The 22,680-nt window shown below is 40.8% G+C and overlaps 1 long non-coding RNA gene across 1 annotated transcript in view; it reads left to right on the plus strand.

Annotated features, from left to right (window-relative positions):
• The first annotated feature begins 3,398 nt into the window (after positions 1 to 3,398).
• The window catches only part of LOC131924371 (uncharacterized), an 82,553-nt gene continuing 63,271 nt past the window's right edge, over positions 3,399 to 22,680 (plus strand). The window contains exon 1 of the long non-coding RNA XR_009382871.1: positions 3,399 to 3,551. This is a non-coding gene — a long non-coding RNA (uncharacterized LOC131924371). The remainder of the gene's footprint in view (positions 3,552 to 22,680) is intronic.

Below are 22,680 nucleotides of genomic sequence, written 5' to 3' on the forward strand. Positions count from 1 at the left end.
TAGATGGTTGTGAGCCACCATGTGGTTGCTGGGGATTGAACTCAGGACCTCTGGAAGAGCAGCTAGTGCTCTTAACCACTGAGCCATCTCTCCAGCCCATGGCCTGATTTCTTTAGGCTGTGGAATTTGAAAGCATGAACCAACCTCTTAAAGGGGCTGGGTAATGAACTAACACTTTACTTCCTGATAATATGGCATCTCACCAAATCCTCCAAGCCCAGGCACTCACTCAACTCTGTAGGTAGGGATCACCACCTCTCCCAGATACTGCTATCTTTCCCTATCACTCCTGTTTTTTCCAAGAGAAAAATTTTCTGTTCAACTCATGAGGGATTCCTAGTATTCGCATCTTTAAAAAAGAGTCTGGAATAGACATTCTTAAACATTGGTTCTGAGCCTTGCCTACAGCAGTAACCTAGTGAAAAAGTCTCCCCAGGCACCTGAAAGGAAGCTTCCTCAAGCCTTGTGCTTTTATTCATGGAATCTATGAGAATGTTGTGTTCTTTCCATGTCATGTTTATGCTGGGGTTAAAAGAAAATATTGTTTTAAATCGCTTTCCTGGCATTTGATTAGAGCATGAATGTGAAATATTTAATTTTATAGCCCCACCCACTCTATATCTTTAAGGCACTCTTAGAACATGTGCTGAATTTGTCCTGTAAATTCCTGTCATCACTGGGTCCTCTACAAATCTTTCATACAAGACACATAAAAGCGGTAAATTACTTTTTAAGTGAAAGGTAGAATTTTAGTGTGAGAGAGTGGGCTGTAAGTGGAATGCATCTCCCCTTAGAGACTCAGGTCATTCCTCGCTGGACCATTTTCTTGAGAAACCCTGGATTTCTACAGAGCAACACAGAGAGGCCAGAGTGAGATGAGTGCTAAGATTTCGGTACTGTTCAGCAGGCACCTGACACACTCATTAGGGTTGGCATGTTGTGCTTAAAAGGGCCATAGCCATAGAACTTGTCCATACCTGACAACTGGAACACGAGCGTGCTACACAAATGGTTTTTGGAAAGATACTATTTAACTGTATATGTGCTGGACTGTAAAAGCCTTCCGAGGCGCTAATGTTATTTTAAATTTTACAGATATGAAAATTGTGGCTCAAAGAGATGAAGTAGCTTGCCCAAGGAGGCATGCTAGTAGCTGGCAAATGGCTTGGCAACATTGTTGATGGCTTCTCTGGTAGCCATCCCCTCTTTCCTCGCTAATAGTAGAGCCATGATTGATCTAACCCTCTTCCAAGTGGACATGTCATGCAGAAGCAATGGGCCCTTTCAGCCTCAGTGGACAAAAAGAGGACTGCAAACCTTAGTTGGTTTGATCCAGGCTAGGTCAGCTCATTGTCTTCATCAAAATGATGGTTAGGCATAGGTAAACCATGTAAGCAGAAGGTAGTTGTGAGACTTTCATATGGAAAATCTTCCCTTGTTCTCCAAAGGTGGCTTCTAGACATTGCCCTCCTCCTCCTCCTCCTATGGCATTGAGATCTGTGTCAGTCATTGTGGAGGATCTAGATGATTCTCACTTCCCTCTGGGAGGATTGACCCTTTCTTCTAATCAGCAGATAGAGGCTTAGTCTAACTCCCTAACCTTAGGGAGAAGGCAAGGTGGGGCTGGTTGCAGTTTCTGAATGAGTCTACTGACCTCTGACCCCCTTCTATGCCTGTAGTGTTCTGGGTCTTTGACTGAGTTTAGGCTGTCTTGCTAAGGCGTTTGTCCAGGTGGGCTTGCATACCAAGCCCCTTCTGTGTCTCCAAGATGCAAAAATCACTCAGCCTTGCTCCTTAGCTGTTTGGCCTGGTGCTCCACACAGCCACAGAATTCCAGAAATACCCGGGAGGGGAGTCACCTCTGTGCTGCCCTCTGTTTTCTACCTTTCCCTCTATCTGGACATTTGCACATCTGGTTCCGGTTTTGTTGCTCAGCCTCAAGTCTACTCAAGGTCTCTGTACTTCTCTGTGCCCATGTGACAACATGCTGCCCCTGCTGCTGACACTCAGCCTGCTGGCCCAAGCCAGGCTTTGGCCAGTACCTGCAAAGATGAGACTGCACACCTCTTCTTTGTTCTAGAATTGACAGCAGCTTCTGGTTCTCTTAAGCAGGATTTTTAAATGTCACCCAGCATTAGTCAACTACAAGATACATTACATGTTTGGAAGCTAAAAAGACTTAGGTACAGAAAAAGTAAAAAAGATGCTGTCAGATGATAAATCAGTCTTACAATTTCTTATTATAAACATTTTCAGTTAGAATGAAAAATTGAAAACACAGTAAATCAATATCAGATATCCACCATCTATATTTAAAAGCCATTACTGTCTTGCTAAAGACTGCTTTATGTGCAGTTGGTGACATGTGACCAGCTGCACTGGAAGTGTGGGAGAAATCTGCCAGCAATTCGACCCAGGCTTTACAATAACTCTCAGCATTTGCCTCTGGTTCTATATGCAGTGTGATTTCATTGCTGAAACTTGGAAGATAAGAAATTTATCAAGAATAAAAATGTCACCCAATTCCACCACTCTGTGAGAAATAACTGAAATTTTATCATATCTCCTTGAGTGGCTTCCATATGTATACATATATGTATATATAATGCTCTTTTAGAATAGACTTTTTATATATGGTTTTATATTTAATAAAACGGTCAATGATCACTTTTTAAAAAGTTATTTATTTTTATTATTTTAATTATGTGTATGTGTGGGGGGGGGTATATGCACATTAATGCAAGTGCCCACTGAGGTCAGATTCCCCTGGAGCTGGGCTTACAGGCTGTTGTGAACCACCTGATGGTGCTGGGTTTCAAATCCAGTTCCTCAGGAAGAGCAGCATGTTCTCTTAACTATTCAGCCATCTCTCCAGCCTCATAGTCAATGATCATAATATCATATATTTAAGTATTTTTCAAAAATATTTGTTAATAACCATGTCATACTTAATTCATAAACCTTTTTATCTAGTTCTGTATTTTATTCAGTTATAAATAACATTATAACTGTTCTTGTATATACATCTGAGCTTTTGTTTTTATTCTAAAATTGTGTTTACTAAGCTTGGTAGAGTGAACAATTCAAGGCTTAGTAATACAGATTTCCAAATTATTTAGAAAAGACTGTACAATTAACATGTGATTGCAGGGTGTTTGCCAATAGCATGAGAGTCTTTATGGAGCACAGATGTGGTGTGAGAAAGGCCTAAAGATTAGAGGAACAACATATCCCTGAGTCCTCTGGTTGGTTTCTGTGTCACTTCTACTGTGAGCACCTGATGAATCTTTGTCCTCTCTGGTGAAGAAGCCCCAATGAACACATTCTGAGAAAAAAAAATGAATTAAAATCCAATAGGATGGAATTCTTTCTGATTCTTTCGTAGGTCACCTAGCAACACTAGAACCACATGCAAGAGCTGCCAATGGGGTAACCTACAAGACCCATTCTGCCACCCAAACCCACTGAACCCATCATCCTCCATGTGGCCAAACATTCCCCACAACACCAGCATCCCCTAGAGGCACCACCTGCATCAATTGGAAGAAGAGGTGAGTGATTGGTCTTCTAGCTGAACTGCCCAAATCTCTATGTCCTAAGGCTCAGGGCACATCCTGTGCCCTCACCCTCCCATCTTAGCCCCAGCAGCCTGCCAGCAGATAAGAGTCCAGTAGGCAGGCCCACTGCTGCTACCTACTGGACTCTGTAATCTACAAGACTCACTCTATTACCCCAACCCACTGAACCTATCACCCCCTCTCACCCCCCCCCATCCTCTGCCAAGTACCCCCTGCAACATCAGCAGTCCCTCAAGGCACAAAACAACAGCTGCACCAATTGTAAGAACAGGCACAGGCAAAACCTATACCAGTTTGAAGAACAGATGCCATAGGCATAGGCACAACATCAGTTGGAAGAACAGACCCCATAGGCACGAATAAAGCCCACATCAGCCAGAAGAACTGGACAATATGTTGGATCTAGGCACCCAAACCCAACAAACCTCAGCTGAAAACCAGCCAATCACCAGAACCCTTGGCCATTCAGGCCAAAAGACAATAAAGGAAACAGACAATAAAAGGACAAAAGACCTATCCAACAAAGACAAAACAAGAATCAATACCTGTACCTATAATTATCTGAAACCCAGATGGGTAAACAGCAGTGTAAGAATACATTCAACAACATAAAGAGCAACATGGCACCAGAACCGAGTGGTTCAACAACAGCAAGACCTGAACATCCCAACACAGATGAAGCAGAAGAAAATGACCTTAAAAATAACTTCATAAAGATGATAGAGGCCCTCAAAGAGGAAATGAAAAATTTCCTTAAAGAAATTGAGGAAAAGACAAACAAAAAATTGGAAGAAATCAATAAATCCCTTAAAGAAAGCTGAGAAAAAAAACAATCAAATAGGTAAAGGAAACAGGTCAAGACTTGAAAATTGAAATAGAGGCAATAAAGAAAACACAAACTGAGGGAAATATAGAAATGGAAAATCTGGGTAAATGAACGGGAACTATAGAGGCAAGCATAAACAACAGAATATAAGAGATGAAAGACAGACTCTTGGGCATTGAAGATATGATAGAGGAAAGAGATTCATTGGTCAAAGGAAATATTAAATCCAAAAAATGCCTAACATGAAACATCCAGGAAATCTGGGACACCGTGAAAAGATGAAACCTAAGAATAACAAGGGTAGAAGAAGAAGAATTCCAGCTCAAAGGCACAGAAAATATACTCAACAAAATCACAAAAGGAAACGTTCCCAACCTAAAGAAGGATATGGCTATGAAGATACAAGAAGCTTACAGAACACCAAACAGACTGGATCAAAGAAAAAAAAGTTCTCTTGCCACATAATAGTCAAAGCACTAAACACACAGAATAAAGAAAGACTATTAAGAGCTGCAAAGGAAAAAGGCCAAGTAACATATAAAGGCAGATCCATCAGAATAACACCTGGCTTCTCAATGGAGACTCTAAAAGCCAGAAGGTCCTGAACAGACAAAGAAACCATGGATGCCAACCCAGACTACTATACCCAGCAAAACTTTCAATCACCATAGATGAAGAAAACAAGCTATTCTGAGACAAAACCAGATTTAAACAGTGCCTATCCACAAATCCAGCCTTACAGAAAGTACTAGAAGGAAAACTCCAACCCAAAGAAGTTAGTAGCACACATGAAAACACGGGCAATAGATAAATCTCACACCAAATCCCAAAGAAGGAAAACACACGCACACACTACCACATCATTCCCCAAACCAAAAAATAACAGGAATTAGCAATCACTGCTTATTAATATCCTTAATATCAATGGACTCAATTTGCCTATAAAAAGACATGGGATAACAGAATGGATATGAAAACAGGACCCATCCTTCTGCTGCATACAAGAAACATACCTCAACTTCAAGGACAAACATTACCTCAGAGTAAAGGGCTGGGAAAAAATTTTCCAATCAAATGGACCTAAGAAGCAAGCTTGTGTATCTATCCTAACATCTAACAAAATAGGCTTCAAACTAAAATTAATCAAAAAAAATGAAAAGGAGCATTTCAAATTCATCATAGGAAAAATCCATCAAGATGAAGTCTCAATTCTGAATGTTTATGCCCCACATACAAGGGTACCCACATTTGTTAAAAAAAAATTACTAAAGCTTAAATCTCACACCAAACCCAACACACTAATAGCGGGAGATTTCAACACCCCACTCTGACCACTGGACAGGTCTGCCAGATAGAACTTAACAGGGCAATAACAGATGTTATGACTCAATGGACTTAAAAATATCTGCAGAACATTTCATCCAAACACAAAAGAATATACCTTTTTCTCAGCACCTCATGGAATCTTATCTAAAACTGACTACAAACTAGGTCAGAAAACAAACCTCAACAGATACAAAAAAGATTGGAATAACTCCCTGAATCTTATCAGATCATCATGGCTTAAAGTTAGAATTCAACAACAACACAAATTGCAGAAAGCCTTACAAACTCATCAAGGAGGTGTAGATGACAGGAAATAATCAAACTGAAGGCTGAAATGCATAAAACAAAGAGAACAATACAAAGAATCAATGAAACGAAGACTTGGTTCTTTGAGAAAATAAACAAGATAGACAAACCCTTATCCAAACTAACCAAAAAGCAGAGCTGTGGGATAGTCTGTATGTCAAGCGTGTTGCTGATTGGTCAATAAATAAATCACTGATTGGCCAGTGGCCAGGCAGGAAGTATAGGTGGGACAAGGAGGAGAATAAAGCTGGGAAGTGGAAGGCTGAGTCAGAGACACTGCCAGCCACCACGATGACAAACAGCATGTGAAGATGCTGGTAAGCCACAAGCCATGTGGCAAGGTATAGATTAATGGAAATGGATTAATTTAAGCTGTAAGAACAGTTAACAAGAAGCCTGCCATGGCCATACAGTTTGTAAGAAATATAAGTCTCTATGTTTACTTGGTCAGGTCTGAGTGGCTGTGGGACTGGCAGGTGAGAGAGATTTGTCCTGACTGTGAGCCAGGCAGGAAGACTCAAGCTACACAAATTAACAAAAATGAAAAGGGAACATAGCAACACACACTGAGGAAATCCAGAGAATCATCAGGTCACACTTCAAAAACCTGTACTCCACAAAATTGGAAAATCTGAAAGAAATGGACAAATTTCTGGATAGGTACCACATACCAAAATTAAATCAAGACCAGATAAACAATTTAAATAGATCTATATCTCCTATGGAAATAGAAGCAGTCATTAAAAGTCTCCCAACCAAAAAGCCCAGGACCAGATGGTTTCAGCACAGAATTCCTACCAGAATTTCAAAGAAGAGCTAATACCAATACTCCACAAATTGTTCTATACAATAGAAACAGAAGGAAAATCATCAAACTCTTTTTATGAGTCCACAGTAATCCCGATTCCCAAACTACACAAAGATGCAACAAAGAAAGAAAATTACAGACCAATCTCCCCCTCCTAAACATTGATCAAAAAAAAATACTCAATAAAATACTGGCAAACTGAATCCAAGACCACATCCAAAAAAACATCCGCCATGATCAAGTAGGCTTCATCCCACAGATGCAAGGATGGTTCAACATATGAAAATCTGTTAATGTAACCCACCATATAAACAAATTGAAAGAAAAAAAGCCACATGATCATTTCATTAGCTGCTGAAAAAACCTTTAACAAAATCCAACACCTCTTCATGATAATGGTCTTGGAGAGATCAGGGATACAAGGAACATACTGCAACATAATAAAAGCAAAATACAGAAAGTGGACAGTCAACATCAAATTAAATAAGGAGAAACTCAAAGCAATTGCACTAAAATCAGGAACAAGACAAAGCTTCCACTCTCTCCATATCTATTCAAAGTTCTAGCTAGAGCAGTAAGACAATAAAAGGAGATCAAGGGGATACAGACTGGAAAGGAAGGAGTCAAACTTTTGCTATTTGTAGGTAATATGATTATATATATCCCCCAAAATTCTACCAGAGAACTCCTACAGCTGATAAACACCTTCAGTAATGTGACAGGATACAAGAGTAACTAAAAAAAAAAAGAAATCAGTAGCCCTCCTATATACAAATGACGAATGGGCCGAGAAAGAAATTGGAGAAACTATGCTCTTTACAATAGCCACAAACAATATAAAATATCTTGGGGTAACTCTAACCAAACAAGTGAAAGACCTGTATGAGAAGAACTTTAAGTCTTTGAGGAAAGAAATTTAAGAAGATCTCAGAAAATTGGAAAGATATCCCATGCTCTTGGATAGATAGGATTAACATAGTAAAAATGGCAATCTTACCAAAAGCAATCTACAGATTCAATGCAATCCCTGTCAGAATCCCAACACAATTATTCACAGACTTTAAAAGAACAATATTCAACTTCATATGGAAAATCAAAAAACCCAGGATAGTTAAAACAACCGTGTACAATAAGAGAACTTCCAGGGGCATCACCATCCCTGACTTCAAGCTCTACTATAAAGTTATGTTAATTAAAAAACAAGTATTGGCATAAAAACAGACAGGTGGATCACTGGAATCAAATCGAAGACCCTGACATAAATCCACACACCTGTGAACACCTGATTTTTGACAAAGAAGCTAAAATTGTGCAATGAAAAAAAAAAAAAACAAGGCATCTTTAACAAATGGTGCTGGCATAATTGCTTGTCAACATATAGAAGAATGCAAATAAATCCATATCTATTACCATGCACAAAACTCAAGTCCAAGTGGATTAAAGGCCTCAAAGTAAATCCAGCTATACTGAACCTGATAGAAGGGAAAGTAGGAAGTAGCCTTGAACACATAGGCACAGGAGACCACTTCCTGAATATTATACCAGTAGCACAGAAACTGAGATTGACAATTAATAAATGGGACCTCCTGAAACTGAAAAGCTTCTGTAAGGCAAAGGATACAGTCAATGAGACAAAATGGCAGTCCACAGAATGGAAAAAGATCTTTACCAACCCCATATCTGACAGAGGGCTGATCTAAAAAATATATAAAGAACTCAAGAAACTAGACATCAAAATACCAAATAATCTAATTTAAAAATGGGGTACTGATCTAAACAGAGAATTCTCAACAGAAGAATCTCAAATGGCTGAAAGACATTTAAGGAATTGCTCAACGTCCTTAGTCATTAGGAAAACACAAATCAAAACGACTGAGTTACCGTCTTACACCTGTCAGAATGGCTAAGATCAAAAACATGGATGACAGCTTATGTTAGAGAGGATGTGTTGTAAGGGGAACACTCCTCCACTGCTGGTGGGAATGCAAACTTGTACAGCCACTCTGAAAATCAGTATGGCAGTTTCTCAGAAAATTGGGAATCAAGCTGAAGACCCAGCGATATCATTCTTAGGCGTATACCCAAAGGATGCTCAATCATACCAGAAAGATACTTGCTCAGCTATGTTCATAGCAACATTATTCATAATAGCTAGAACCTGGAAACAACCTAAATGTCATTCAACCAAAGAATGGATAAAGAAAATGTGGTACATTTACACATGTAAGGGAGTATTACTCAGCTCTAAAAAATAATGACATCATGAAATTTGCAGGCAAATTGATAGAACTAGGAAAAATCATTCTGAGTGAGATAACCCAGACCCAGAAAGACAAAGATGGTATGTATTCACTCATTAGTGGATATTAGATGTAAAGCAAATGCTAACTAAACTACAATCCACAGCCCCAGAGAAGCTAGGTAACAAAGAGCACCCTAAGAGGGACACATTGATCACCCTGGGAAGGGGTAATAGAAGAGATCTTCTGGGTAAATTGGGGGCAGAGGGGAGTGATGTAGAGGGGAGGGGAGCATAAGGAATTGGGATGGCTGAGTTGGGGGAAGGATAAAGAGGGAGAGCAATGAAAGAGACATCTTGATAGAGGGGACCATTATGGGGTTAGGGAAAAACCTGATGCTAGGGAAATTCCCAGGAATCCACAAGGATGACCCCAGCTAAGACTCCTAGTAATAGTGGAGAGGGTACCTGAACTGGCCTTCCCCTGTAACCAGATTGGTGACTGCCCTAATTATTATCACAGAGCCTTCATCCAGTAACTGATGGAAGCAGATGCAGAAATCCACAGCCAAGCACTGGGCCAAGCTCCAGGAGTCAAGTTGAAGAGAGGGAGGAGGGATTATAGGAGCAATGTGTGTCAAGATCATGATGGGGAAACCCACAGAGACAGCTGACTTGAGCTCATGGGAGCTCATAGACTCTAGACCAACAGTTAGGGAGCATACATGGGACCAAACCTAAGCACTCTGCATGTGGGTGATAGTTGTGTAGTTTGGTTTGTTGGTGGCCCCTAGAAGTGGTGCCAAGATCTGTCCCTGGTGCATGTGCTGGCTTTTTAGAACCTATTCCCTGTGGTGGAACACCTTGCACAGCCTTGATGCAGGGACGGGGAGCTTGGTCCTGCTTCAACTTTGTATGCCATGCTTTGTTGACTCCTAAGGGAGGCCTTACCCTTTCTGAGGAGTGGAAAGGAGGTGGGAGGAGAGAATGGGAGAGAGGAGGGAGGGGAAACTGTGGTATGTAAAATTTTTAAAAAAAATTTAAAAAGCTGCTGATAGATATGTTGATATCTTAGGCAAATCTAAGGAGCCATCCAAGACCTACATATGCTCTACATCATAGCTATATTCTCTACAAGTCATCTATATTCTCTATATCATATCTATATTCTCTGCATCATATCTAGGACTGTGAATATGGTGAGTTCATACAATAGATTTAGAAAGAAAGATCATCTGGATAAGACTCACCTGGTTACACAAACCCGTAAAATTGGGTTTTAGAAATTATAGACCAAAGGTAGATTTGAAGTGAAAGGTGGATTTGATATGGAGGTTTCTTCATACCTATCTTTGAAGATAGATGAGATCATATGGTCAGTCTGTCTATGGAAATCTATAGCAACATTTGGACATAGAAATCATAATACCATAAGCACAGAGAAGTAAATTTGCCATTGACATTAAATGAATATACATCCATGGGAAAGTGATTTGGGAAGATGTATGTGTCACTCATCAACTTTCATCACAATTCACATTTCTTTACTTACCTACAGGAAGGCGATTTTCATCTACATTGGTGAGAGAGCTCTTCCCTATTGGTCCATAGGAAAATACACCTGTTGATTCTCCCTTTGGACTTCATTATATGCCCTAATAATAAATCAGCTCAATATAAACACTTCTATCTCCTTGTAATTTCAAATGAGCTAGTTATAAACAAACTAAGCCTGCATCTTCTAACTTCAGAAGGCAGATACATGTGAAAAGTTCTTTTATCATTAAAATCTCAAGCTTGTACTCAAATGAAAAGCCAGAAATGTGTTCAGTAAGCAAATAGATTTATGAGGCTAAGCCCAGGAAAGCCAGGGATGCAGAATTGATGCTGGCACCCAGCACATTTTAGGATGTATGTACTGTGTGGAATGCATCCTGAATGTACCTGAGGTGACAGAACACAAATGTGCATGAAATGACAAAAATCTGGACCCAATCTACATATCAATGAAGAAGAAATATAAGAATAGAGAAGTATGTAGTTGTGTATTCTTATAATATAGGGTAACCAAATTGAAATATATATATATATATATATATATATATATCCATACATCTCAGAAAGGTGAAACGGAAAAAGATACAGAATAGGATATAGTATAACATCATTTATAAAGCTTTAAAATGCAAAGAATACCATATGTCACTTATGTACATATATATGTGTAGCAAATGTTAAAATATTCATGAAATTAATAATAATAAATTAAAGATACTCATTCTTTCAAGAGGGTCTTAAATGTCATACAGAAAGAGCTTTAAATGTGCCTTCTTAGTTACGGTTTCCATTGTTTTGAAGAAACACCATGATCACAGCAACTCTTATAAAGGAAAATATTTAATTGAGGTGGCTTACTTACAGTTCAGAGGTTCAGTCCATTATCATCATGGTGGGACATGGCATTTTGCAGGCCACCACAGTGCCTATGCCTTACTTCTTAAAATTTTCAAAGATTTATTTTCATTATTTTTAATTACATGTATGTTTGTCTGTAAGTATAGGTACCCACAGAGGTCAAAGGATCCAGATGCCCTGCTGTGGATATCACTCTGTATAAATAAAATGCTGATTGGCCAGTAGCCAGGCAGGAAGTATAGGTGAGACAAGCAGAGAAGAGAATGCTGGGAAGTGGAAGGCTGAGGCAGAGAGACGTTGCCAGCCACCACGATGAGAAGCAGATGCTAAGATAATGGTAAGCCACGAGCCACTGACAACTTATAGATTAATAGAAATGGGTTAATTTAAGATATAAGAACAGTTAGCAAGAAGCCTGCCATGGCCATACAGTTTGTAAATAATATAAGTGTCTGTGTGTTTGTTTTATAAGTGGGCTGTCAGACTGCCAGGGCTTGGCGGGACCTGGAGAGAAAACTCCAGCTACAATGCCCTGGACCTAGAATTACAGGCAGTTATAAGCTGCCTGACGTGGGTGTTGGGATTCAAAATTGGGCTTCTGCAAGAGCAGTATGCATCTTTAACCACTGAGCCATCCCTCTAGCCCACTATGTTGTGAAATGGTGAGCGAGAGGCCTTGGCGGGTTTGAGCCGAAGAGACATGCCATGTGATGTCAGCCAAGTGGGCACGGCAGAAAGTTACTCACACCATGCAGGCACTGTGTCCGCATGGAAAGTTTTATTATTATTTATTTATTTATTTATTTATTTATTTATTTATTTATTTATTTTTATATTTTGTTTTTTATATAGTATTTTTATTTTATAATTAACTTAATTTCACATATCAACCCTGGATTCCCCGTCCTCCCTCGTCCCACTCCCCTAGCCCTCTCCCCCAATTCGCCCCCCATTCCTACCTCCTCCAAGGCAAGGTCTCCCCTGGGGAGTCAGCCCAGCCTGGTAGATTCAGCTGAGGCAGGTCCAGTCCCCTCCTCCCTACACCAAGACTGAGCAAAGTGTCTCAGCATAGGCCCCAGGCTCCAAAAAGTCAGCCTAAGTACCAAGGACAGGTCCTGGTCCCACTGCCTGGGGGCCTCCCAAACAGTTCAAGCTAATTAACTGTCCCACTTATCCAGAGGGTCTGGTGCAGTTCCATGGGGGCTCCTCAGCTATTGGTTCACAGTTCACGTGTTTCCACTAGTTTGGCTATTTGTCCCTGTGCTTTTTCCAATCATGGTCTCAATATCTCTCCCTTATACAATCCCTCCTCTCTCTCGCCAACTGGACTCCCAGAGGTCCACCTGGGGCTTGGCCGTGGATCTCTGCATCTGCTTCCGTCAGATACTGGATGAGAGTTCTATCATGACAGCCAGGGTGTTTGACCATATGATCACCAGAGCAGGTCAGCTCAGGCACTCTCTGGACCACTGCCAGTAGTCTACAGTGGAGGTATCTTTGTGGATTTCTGGGGACCTCTCTAGCACTCTGCTGCTTCCTATTCCCCTGGGGTCTTCATTCATCATGGTATCTCCCTCTCTGTTCTCCCACTCTGTTCCTGATCCAGCCGGGACCTCCCTCTCCCCTAAGGTCTCTTTCCCCCGACCCTTGCCCTCCATTACCCCACCCCCACCCCCAGTTTGCTCATGTAGATCTCATCATCCATTTCTCTGTCATTGGGCGATCCCTGTGTCTTAGGGTCCTTTTTACTAGGTAGCCTCCCTGGAGTTGTGAGTTGCAGTCTGGTTATCCTTTGCTTTACATCTAGTATTGACTTATGAGTGAGTACATGCCATGTTTGTCTTTCTCGGTCTGGGTTACCTCACTCAGGATGATTTTTTCTAGTTCCATCCATTTGCCTGCAAACCTCATGATGTCATTGTTTTTCTCTGCTGAGTAGTACTCCATTGTGTATATGTACCACATTTTGTTTATTCATTCTTCAGTTGAAGGGCATCTGAAGGATGGAAAGTTTTATTATTAAAGGGGGAGGGGAGAGGGAATAGAGAGAAAGAAGAGAAAGGAAAGTGGAGGTGCGCAGACTTGAGAAGAGAGAGTGGGAAAGAGGAAGAAGGATGAGGGCAAGGGGTTTTTCCTCTTGAAGGGGGCTTTACATCAGGATGCTGGGCGGGTCCCCAAGGAGTGGGCCAGAATGCCAACACACTAAGTCTTCCTTCTTAAGCTAAGCAGTGGGTAATATAATAGTTTATTTCTTAAGCTAATGATGGTTTCATGAGAGTCAATATTTTATTCTTGGTGCTTTTTGTATATCTTACTTACATTTCTTAATAAGGTGGAAATTGATGAAACACTTGTCTTAGGGTGAATTGACTTTAAATCTTTGCACACCAGGAAGACAATTTTGGCAATAAAAAGTGCATTGAACTCAGAATATGAAGAGCCAAGTTCTAGTTCCAGCTCTACCCCTCATAAATCATGAATCACATTTGTCCTCAGTGTTGCATTTTCTTCCTCTGAAATCATTGCCATTTTCTTCCAAAATCAAACATTTCCAAGTGCAGTCAGGATTTCTCAAGGACAGGAGCACATGTCTTAACTACCTTACATTTTGAATGGCATTTTCATTCTCCAAAGAAATTTTAAGTCTCAGTAAATTTTAAGACCCTGCTTAGAGAGTAATACAGTAATATATAATGGCTTAATAATAACTCACAACAAAGCCTTTTATTTGATAGCCTTCCTAATAAAGTATGCCTCTGATTGCAAGAGACCAACAATGGACATATGTTATCATATCAATCAATCTCTCCAGATGGAATAGAATTCCAAAAGGATACCTCTTTGATGGTAGATGACGACACCTTCTTAAGGATGGAAAGTGCCAATGTCCATCATGTGTTCCCACCTCACAGCAATGTTGTAGACTTTGGGTAACATATACACCTCCTACTTCATGTAACTCTTCACCAGTCTCTGCACCCATCTCTCCCCAAAGCATGGCTGGAGAAATCCTTAGCTTGGGTGATTTTCCAGGCATTTTCTGTTCATTGAACTTTGGAATTCTTATGAACAGAATATTGTGTGTGTGTGTGTGTGTGTTTTAACCAGGAACTGGGGGTAACAAAACACTTGTCCAAAGATGAGAAAATCAAGGCCAACTTCTTGTCTCATACCCTGCTAAGAAGAGGATGAGTCTTCGAGCCTGGTACATATGTGTGCCTGGCAAAGAAGCCATGCTAAGAAAAATTCAAAGGTCTTGCACAGACTACCAGTGCTAGACAACACAGCTGAAAATGACCGGTTAGCTACGGGGAAGTACTCAATAGAACGCAAAATGCCAGAAAATGTGCTGACTAATTTGTGCCATTGTACACCAAGTACCAAGGACTGTAGTTAGAGAAAATGGTGTTGAAAAGATTAAGTTTGAACATCAGTAGTGAGCTTATGTGTCTGTTGGAAAGAGTCTCATGGGCGGACACTGCCCTGTGTGGTGGCAGATATGTTCATCCGCTCATCCTCAGCATGGAGCCAGGAGGTGAAGGTAGAAATGGGGGCTTCTAGTCCTGGCTGGTATTGTTTCTTTGTCATTTGGGGGAAATGGCTTCCCCTTTTCTGGAGAAAGGCCAGTAGATTTCTCAAGTGACTTGAGTGAGCTAATGGGAACACACTTTGTCCAGTAAATTAGATTGACTTTTGTTTGTAAGGAACACAAAGGTAATGGTTCTGTGGGAACAAAGTCAAGTCCAGCATGAAGTCTGGGGTGAAAGGCCATTTACTTTTGCTGTCTCCCACTCTCACAATTAAAATGTGTGGGGTGGATTTGGAGCTTAAGTCTTGACATAGACAAAGAACTATTATAAACAATAAATAGTTACTAAGCAAATGGCCATAAATGTCTAAGCTTCCTAAGTGCAGGGAGGGCATGAGTCAGTGACAAATCAGAAATAAAGTGGGGACATTATGTGGTAGGTCGCTAGAACAGGTGGAGAGTTTGGGAACAATTGTTATTGGTGTGTACATACTGAACAAAGTTATCTTGGGGAAAATTGGTATAAATTTAAGGTTGGAAAGCCTGCAGGGAGAAATGCCCCTAAAGAATGGTATAGTAGACACAGAGATATGCTGTCCAGATCACTCTTCAATGGAAACTTAGTAACCTGTCTGCACAGAGCCTCCTCTGTCAAGGTCACACCCCTCCTCTGGCCCACATCCAGTGGCTTACTGGTGTGGGGATCTGAATTACCAAATGAGCCATCATATGATATGGGTCTTGAAAACACAAAAGGTTGCTTTGCATGGTATTCTGGAGGTGACTGAGGTGGTCTGCACTGTGCCAATACACAGAGCTGTGGGTCTGAGCTGTTCAGAGCTATGGAGGAGAGTGTGTACCAGAGGCTATTCTAGAGGCTCGGGAGTGGGCTCAGAGCTTACCCACTTTGAACTTGCAAGAGGGAAGGAGTGCAAGATTGCTTCTCAGGGACCTTGGAATGGTAGGCTAAGGCACTCCTCACCACCCAATCTATCTTTAAATTTATTGATTTATTTGCTCAGTGATTAGATACGGTCATTTATTATAATTATTAGTTTAACATCAAATAGAATTGAGGAAAGGAACAATGAGTTGTGCCAGCAATGTGCAAATACTGTCTTTGAAACCAAAGGCAGGGGAGCAGGTTGGCCAGAAAGCCTGCTTCTGAACTTGTGGAGACATCTTACAGCTTGCAGCCAGACTGTGTCCAGCGTGGTTAAACGGTTCTCTCTCCAGTACATAGCAGACTTTGAGAGGGTGTGCTATCGTCTTTCAACCCTTCTCTACTGCTGAAGAACTAACTGTCTTCTGACTTCTGCTGTCTCCCATTCAAGGCTGAGGACCCTAAAATGCTTTTTTATTAGCAGATAGGCCCTGCCAGAGTTCCTCCATCTTGCACTGCTGTACACAGTTGCGTGGTTACGTGGAAGCTGGACACAACAGATGCCAGTCTATAACAGTTCTGTCATTTTCATTTCTGTTTGTACTTTTTCTTTTTTATTAGTAAGTGTTAACGGTACAAATAATGGGGTTTGCCACAGCATTTTCATGTATGTATAATTTAGTTTGATCACATGACACATACATACATCTTGTCTCCTCTCCTGTTAGTCCCTTTCTTTTCCTAAATAGTTTCTTTCTATTTTCACATTTGTTTGCTTTTTCCATATAAAAATGTGTTTGCTCATGGTGCTGGGGATTGAACCCAGGGTTTTGTGCAAGATAGCCTAGTGCTCTGTACTTTTTTTTTTTTTTTTTTTTTGGTTTTTCGAGACAGGGTTTCTCTGTGTAGCTTTGCGCCTTTTCCTGGAACTCACTTGGTAGCCCAGGCTGGCCTCGAACTCACAGAGATCCGCCTGGCTCTGCCTCCGGAGTGCTGGGATTAAAGGCGTGCGCCACCACCGCCTGGCTGCTCTGTACTCTTGAGTCTTCTTCCTATTCCTGTTTTTAAATCTAGAATCTGGGGGGCTGAGAGATAGCTCAGTGGTTAAAAACCTTGCTGCTTTTGCACAGGACTCCCCCGCACACACGCACACACACATACACACGCGTACACATCATGAGACACATAAATCAAAATAAAATAAATCTTCAAAAATAATAAATAAATATATCTTTTGCATATGAGTGAAATGGTGTTAGGTGCCTGAGTCTGGCTTATTTCACTTATCATGATGTCCTCCAGTTCCAACTGTTTCTGATAAACAACGTACTTTCATACGTATTCTGGATGTGAATCCAGTATTAGATGTGTGTCTGGCAAAGTTTTCCTCCTACTCTGTAAACTCTCTCTTTGCTCTGGCAGGTGCTCCCTTTGCAGCACAGACACTTTTTAACTTGGTGCAGTTTCATTTATCAAGCCCGTGGCTGTTCCCTGAGATGCTGGTGACCTATTCAGAAAGCTGGTACCTGTGCATGTGTCTTGAAGTGTTCCCCTTATGTATTTCTATAGCAGTCTCAAAGTTGCAGGTCTTGAGGATTTTTTTGAACTATTTTGAGACAATTCTTGTACAAGGTGAGAGACAGGAGCTATTCTATATGTGGGTACCAGTCTTCCCAACACCTTTTACTTAAAGATACTGTCTTCTCTCCAACATACTTTTTTTTTGCATCTTTGTGAAGAAGCAGACAGTTGTAGCTATGTGAGACTATCTTTGTATGCTCGGTTCCAGTCCACGGTGCACACGTCTGCTTTCTGTCAGTACATGCTGTTTTTGTTGCTGTGACTCTGGTATGACGCCTGCAGCTCATTCTTATGATCTGGATGGCTCTGAGGGTCTCTGCACTTTACTCTGTCAGCTGAAACTGCTGCTATTATTTTGACATTAATATTCTTATATTTAAATTTTAATATTAAATGTTTAAATATTAATTTTCTCAACATTTACTTATTTATTTTGTGTCGTGTGAGTGTGCACACTCACATGCCATAGCAGAGGTCAGAGGTCAGAGAACATGCAGGGGTCAGAGAACAACAGTCTCTTCTTCTGTCATGTGGGGTCCTCAGATAGAACAACATTGTCTAGATTGACAGCCAGCACTTTGGCCCATTAACCCACATCACCAGCCCTAGTCCTCTTCTTTCCCGAATTTTGTAAAAGATGTACTTTTAATATCGAAAAGATTTTATTTTCTCTATGTGTATGTGTGAGTGAGTGTGTGTGTGTGTGTGTGTGTGTGTGTGTGTGTGTGTGTGAACTTTAGGAGCTTTAGGAAAGCAGAGGTATCAGGTCTCCTGCAGTGAGGGTTACAGGTTGTTTTGAGCAACCTAAAGTGGGCGCTTGACACAGAACGTGGATCTTCTGCAAGAGCAGTACGTGCTCTTACCCACAAAGCCTTCTCCAGCCCCAAGTTCATTTCTATTTTGAATTGTGTGTAAGTGTCGGGGAATGAGGGGGTGCAGGTTCTTACTCAGGCCAGAAGAGGGCACAAGATCCTCTGGTGCTGGAGTTGCAGGTAATTGTGAGCCACCCCAAGTGGGTCCTCTAGAATAGCAGCAAATGCTCTTAACCACTCAGCCATCACTCCAGCCCTTCTTTGCTTAATTTTTAATGTACTTTCCCCTTATTTTATAATTAGATTTTATGTTTTGGCTCTTTCTTCTTCCCCACATTCTTTTCCTTTTGTCATCTTTTATTTATCCCATTTCTTTATTTTACCTTAGCATGTAACTTAACTTGGTGCCTCTCTGTTACGGCTTTCAGTGTTCTTTCTTTGTTCTGCACTCTGGGCATTTTAACTATAATATGGGGTAGAGAGGTTCTTTTCTGGTCACATCTACTTGGCATTCTAAAAGCTGCCTATACATGGATGTCCATTTCTTTCCTAGAGTTGGGGAACTTTCTGCTGTGGTGAATTGAATAGGTTTTCTGACCCTTCCGTCTATATCTTGGCTCCCTCTTTCACCCCACATATCCAAGTCTGGTCTCTTGGTTGTATTCCAGAACTCTGTGGTGTTGGATATCATGCCTGAGTTTTTCTGCTTCATGGCTGTTCTCCAATCTCACTAATGCCTTAACTGTCTTCAGAACTGCACTTCTTTCTTCCACTGGGTCTAGTCTTCTTTTTTAGTCATTCTCTTCAGTTCATACTGTCCTTTCTTCACGAGGTCTAATCTATTTTTAAGTTGTTCCATTGAGCTTTTTACTTGACTTACTGAATTCTCTTTCCCAAGAGTTATCTTTCTTTTTATCTGTTTTGGTTTGGTTTTCCAGAATCTATATTTCTTTGTTGAATTTTTGTCAAAGCTATTGACTTTCTCAACCAAGTCTTTCATTAACTTTATTTCATTAATCTGTTTGTCTCGGTCTTCTTTAAGACCATCAATTATTTTAAAAAGTAGACTTCTGGATTCTTTGGCATTCTAACCATTTTAATGTCTCTGAGTACACGTGTTGAACTTTTAGAGAACTCCTGTTACCTCGCTTTGTCATGCTACTTGATTTTCTATTTTGTAATCTGTGCATGTGTTTTGCATGGGAGCTAGCTTACTGAGCAGCTGCCTTCTAAGGGCTCAGTACCCAACACTGCTCAGAGAGGAGAAAACTAACTTAAGTAGCACTAGCAAGATCAAAACCAGATACTAGAACACAACGAAAACCAATTGAAGACAGCAACTACACCACTAACAGAGGGAAAGGAAAGGAGAAAACAATGTACAATAAACTATGAATTGAAAAATTAGAAGTGACAATAAAAGAAGATTAAAAAGGCAGGAAAAGGAAAAAAGAAAAGCAGGGCAAGGTATATGGCTCAGTGAAAGAAGACAAAAGAAAAAATGTAAGAAGTAAAACTGCAAGAGACAATGTATAAGAAACTTCTAAAAATGAATAGATAAAGCTAATTGTACAGAGAGGAATAAAAATAAAAGCATAATATTTTATGTAAAAACTACACTTTAAAACTTGGTAAAGAGAGCAGGGAATGGTGGCACATGCCTTTAATCCCAGCACTCAGGAGGCAGAGGCAAGTGGATCTCTGTGAGTTCGTGATCAGCCTGATGAACATTGCAAGTTCCAGGCTACAAGGTGAGACCCTACAACAATAACAAACAAAGAAACAAACAAAAAAGATTGAGGAAGATAATTTCCAGGTCCTCTGATCCTGAACTCATGACCCAGATCTATTATAGTTCATCTTTGTTGCTCCTGTGGTACGCAGTGGTGTCTGGCTGGGCAGGGAGAAGCCAGGACTGCATTCACACTATAAGCTTCTCTCTGCATACCAGGAACTGGATGCTGGTTGCAATGAACTTTGTAGCAGGTCAGTTGGTCAGGTTTCTACTTGTTCCAGCAGAAGTGGTGAATGGCCAGGCTGAGAAGCGTCCCTCAACATTGTGGGGAAAATAAGGGAAACAAAACACTGAGTTCTGCACTGGAGGGAATTACCCTTGGGGAATAATAGTCTTAGCACTTTTAGATCAAGACCATCAATAAACCACCCCGTGGTTGGGGGATACAAAAATTGAATGCTCCATTGGCCATGGAACAGAGCTGTCAGCCTTCAGAGTAGTCCACAGATGCGGGGGGGGGGGGGGGGGGGCAGTGAGAAGCAGCAGGGAATTGAGCACCAGGCAGGCTTTATATAATGTTTCTTGGGTGGGGTTGGGGGCGGGCAGAGCTTTCCAGTGCAGCCTGGGATTCATGGGATTCTGTGGCCTGATCTTGGGCCTTTTTTCTCTGTAGGGTGGAGCTTGGCCACCTGTGTCCCAAGTCTTTAGAGTAGTCTGGGGGCAAGGCCTAGCCCCTCGCTTGTGATGAGGGCCTTACAGTGCTGGGAACCAAACCCTGGTCCTCTGCAAGAACTGTGAGTGCTTTTAACTGCTGAGCAATCTCTTCAGCTCCAGGATGTAATAAAGACAAAAAAGAGGAGAAAGATGAAACTCTAATCTGAAAAGATGGGCAGCCTTAAAAGAGGCTAGACACTGTTGGTGACCTCTGGAGAAAAGTCAAACAGGAACAAGAGATTCTGAAAATTCCCAAGAATTGTTTTTGTTTTTTTGTTTTCTTTCTTTCTTTTTTGACCCTAAAGGAAAACAATCAACCTCACAACAGTGACACTGAAATGTGTGAGGTAATGACATGGCACCTTTAACATTCAGAGGACTTCTAAACATATCTCAAAACATTCCAGAGCTTCAGCAAATACATTCTAGTATATCTGAGATTATACCCAAGACATAACCTAAGATAGCAGTGCTGATATTTAGCTCCTGGGGTCTTTGGAACCACGGGATGGGGTAAGTGCTGTCTTTCACACCACTGCTGGGAAAGCTGGTCTTTGGCAGGTACACTAATTTAGACTTGGACTCCAGCCCAAGCTGGACTCTGTCTGCGGAGCCAATGCTTCTGGTCACTGTACTTACTACCTTCAAAACAACAGCATTTAACCATGAAACAGCACCCCCAACATAGAAGAAAGACAAAGGACATTCTTACAATGAGTATTCTGCAGAAAAGAAAACAACCAAATTGCAAGAGTCAAAGAAGGAATCTCAGAGAAATGTTCAGATGGAAAAAAAGTCGAAAAAGAAGTGATGCTTTATTTGATTGGTTTAGTAGGAAAACAGCCAAACAAAAGAAAACATGAATTAATAAGAAACTAAGGTGAACAAACAATGACTGTTCATGTTACATTTGAAACTATTTATGTATACATTGTGTAAGCTGACATTAGTTTAACAAAAAATGTGACTAAAAAAGACTTCCTAAGCATTTATGAAAATCGGTTGGCTGTTTACTAAAAATAGCGGGAACTGGTAGCCTCCTGGGCTGGGAGTCTCTTGTCCCTTATCTTACCTCAGTTGATAAGAAAATTTAAGATTTCTAGGCAGAACCATCTGTGAAAAACAACAACTTCATGGTCAGAGAGAACGAACCTGAGCAAAACCCCATAACTAACATAATTGTATTAGTAGCAATCTGGAAGAAACAGATACCATAGCTCTGCTAGCTAATGGGGTGGTCTTGCTGGGCACGGTGGCACAAACCCTTAATCCCAGCATCTGAGGCAGAGGCAGGACGGTCTCTGTGAGGTTAAGACAAGCCTGGTCTACATAGAAAGTTCTAGGACAGTCAGGGCTACATAGAGAGACCCTGTGTTAAAAAACAAGCCACCAAACAATGTGTAATCTTATTCCAGTGAGTGTGAGCAGACTAGAACGTGTAGAGATCCTGAAAACAGAGGAGCGGGAGGGGTACACAGACACTTCATCTCTGACTGGCTGAGGGTGGTGTCTGCTCATAGGAAACTCATCTAATGAAATTCAAATGAGGTTGGGTGTCTTCCAAATGTCCGATCTGTGTATAATACAGCTCTAGTGACAGTGTAGGAGTCTTAGGGAGTGAACTTTCTTTAATTCAGTATAGTTGGACATTCTTGGGTGAAAAATTCTTCTGATTAAGTCTAGGTCAGTTACTAGGATAATAAAATTTATGGGTAAAGTAAAGAGAATCAATAATTGTTGTTTAAATTGTGTCTACTTTTCAGTACATTCACACACTTGAAAACATGAAAAGAAACAATCAATGTGGCGTCATAGTCACAGGGAAACTGGTCACCAGACAGTGACTCTGATGTTGGACTTGGCAGCACAATCATCAAAGCCGTGACTATAAATAGGTTTAAAGAATTAAGGGAAAACATGGCAGTAAT

This window comes from Peromyscus eremicus, chromosome 14 (assembly GCF_949786415.1).
Source record: "Peromyscus eremicus chromosome 14, PerEre_H2_v1, whole genome shotgun sequence".
In the NCBI taxonomy this organism is placed as follows: Eukaryota; Metazoa; Chordata; class Mammalia; order Rodentia; family Cricetidae; genus Peromyscus; species Peromyscus eremicus.